The sequence below is a fragment of the Oncorhynchus kisutch genome, unplaced genomic scaffold, assembly GCF_002021735.2.
Source record: "Oncorhynchus kisutch isolate 150728-3 unplaced genomic scaffold, Okis_V2 scaffold3090, whole genome shotgun sequence".
NCBI classification, from domain to species: domain Eukaryota; kingdom Metazoa; phylum Chordata; class Actinopteri; order Salmoniformes; family Salmonidae; genus Oncorhynchus; species Oncorhynchus kisutch.
The window spans coordinates 1-2,500 of record NW_022265035.1 but is presented as its reverse complement, the minus strand read 5'-3'; the positions used below and the strand labels follow the sequence as shown (position 1 = coordinate 2,500).

General features: G+C 47.1%; 1 protein-coding gene across 1 annotated transcript in view; it reads right to left on the bottom strand.

Annotated features, from left to right (window-relative positions):
* The window catches only part of LOC116371297 (proto-oncogene vav-like), a 3,804-nt gene extending 1,851 nt beyond the window's left edge, over window positions 1-1,953 (bottom strand). The window contains exon 1 of the mRNA XM_031820197.1: window positions 1,921-1,953. The gene's annotated coding sequence lies outside the window, so the exon portion shown is untranslated. The remainder of the gene's footprint in view (window positions 1-1,920) is intronic.
* Window positions 1,954-2,500: the final 547 nt, after the last annotated feature.

Here is a 2,500-nt window from a genome sequence, read left to right as displayed (position 1 = left end):
CAACTGTCATACATGTGGTCTGATATACCACGGCTGTCAGCCAATCAGCATTCAGGGCGGAACAAGACAGTTTATAATCATTATCACATAATATTTCCAGCCCTTATGTTTCTCTTCCGATTGCATTGAGGAGTACACCACATCAGTCACTGGCTTCATCAATAAGTGCATCGAGGACGTCGTCCCCACAGTGACTGTACGTACATACCACAACCAGAAGCCACGGATTACAGGCAACATTCGCACTGAGCTAAAGGGTAGAGCTGCCGCTTTCAAGGTGCGAGACTCTAACCCGGAAGCTTATAAGAAATCCCGCTATGCCCTGCGACGAACCATCAAACAGGCAAAGCGTCAATACAGGGCTAAGATTGAATCGTACTACACCGGCTCCGAAGCTCGTCTTATGTGGCAGGGCTTGCAAACTATTACAGACTACAGAGGGAAGAACAGCCGTGAGCTGCCCAGTGACACGAGCCTACCAGACGAGCTAAATCACTTCTATGCTAGCTTCGAGGCAAGCAACACTGAGGCATTCATGAGAGCATCAGCTGTTCCGGGCGACTGTGTGATCACACTCTCCATAGCCGACGTGAGTAAGACCTTTAAACAGGTCAACATACACAAGGCTGCGGGGCCAGATGGATTAGCAGGACATGTGCTCCAGGCATGCGCTGACCATGACTACAGACCCGTAAATGACTACAGACCCGTAGCAGTCACGTCCGTAGCCATGAAGTGCTTTGAAAGGCTGGTAATGGCTCACATCAACACCATTATCCCAGAAACCCTAGACCCACTCCAATTCGCATACTGCCCAAACAGATCCACAGATGATGCCATCTCTATTGCACTCCACACTGCCCTTGCCCACTTGGACAAAAGGAACACTTATGTGAGAATGCGGTTCCTTGATTACAGCTCAGCGTTCAACACCATAGTGCCCATGAAGCTCATCACTAAGCTAAGGAACCTGGGACTAAACACCTCCATCTGCAACTGAATCCTGGACTTCCTAACGGGACTTCCTACAACACCTGTTGTATTCAGCATTTCACTGTAAGGTCTACTACACCTGTTGTATTCAGCATTTCACTGTAAGGTCTACTATACCTGTTGTATTCAGCATTTCACTGTAAGGTCTACTACACCTGTTGTATTCAGCATTTCACTGTAAGGTCTCTACACCTGTTGTATTCAGCATTTCACTGTAAGGTCTACAACACCTGTTGTATTCAGCATTTCACTGTAAGGTCTACTACACCTGTTGTATTCAGCATTTCACTGTAAGGTCTCTACACCTGTTGTATTCAGCATTTCACTGTAAGGTCTACTACACCTGTTGTATTCAGCATTTCACTGTAAGGTCTACTACACCTGTTGTATTCAGCATTTCACTGTGAGGTCTACTACACCTGTTGTATTCAGCATTTCACTGTAAGGTCTACTACACTTGTTGTATTCGGCATTTCACTGTAAGGTCTACTACACCTGTTGTATTCAGCATTTCACTGTAAGGTCTACAACACCTGTTGTATTCAGCATTTCACTGTAAGGTCTACTACACCTGTTGTATTCAGCATTTCACTGTAAGGTCTCTACACCTGTTGTATTCAGCATTTCACTGTAAGGTCTACTACACCGTTGTATTCAGCATTTCACTGTAAGGTCTCTACACCTGTTGTATTCAGCATTTCACTGTAAGGTCTACTACACCTGTTGTATTCAGCATTTCACTGTAGGTCTACTACACCTTTGTATTCAGCATTTCACTGTAAGGTCTACTACACCTGTTGTATTCAGCATTCCACTGTAAGGTCTACTACACCTGTTGTATTCAGCATTCACTGTAAGGTCTCTACACCTGTTGTATTCGGGCGCACGTGACAAATAAACTTTGATTTGATTTGGACATTTCTCTACCTCTCTTTGTAGTTGATGAAAACCTGGTAAAGGTCTCGGCATTCAGGGTTAAGATCGAGGTCTGGATCTCCCCCAGCAGACTACGATGGGTTACAGCCAGATCCTACACAGAGAGTCAGAGAGGGAGGGGAGGAGGTAGAGAGAGAGGGGGGGGGGGGGTAGAGAGAGAGGGGGGGGGGGGGTGGAGAGGGGGGGTAGAGAGAGAGAGAGGGGGGGGCTGGAGAGGGGGGGTAGAGAGAGAGAGAGAGAGAGAGAGAGGAGAGAGAGAGAGAGGGGGGGGGGCAAGAGGGGGAGGGAGGAGGGAAATTATGACTTCATATGAGGGGGCTGTCTCACACACAGTTTACCCTGTACCCACAAGTTTACCCTACACACACACAGTTTACCTGTACCCACACAGTTTACCCTGTACCCACACAGTTTACCCTGTACCACACAGTTTACCCGTTACCCACACAGTTTACCCTACACACACCAGTTTACCCTGTACACACATTTTACCCTACCCACACAGTTTACCCTACCCACACAGTTACCCTACACACACACAGTTACCCTACCACACACAGTTTACCCTGTA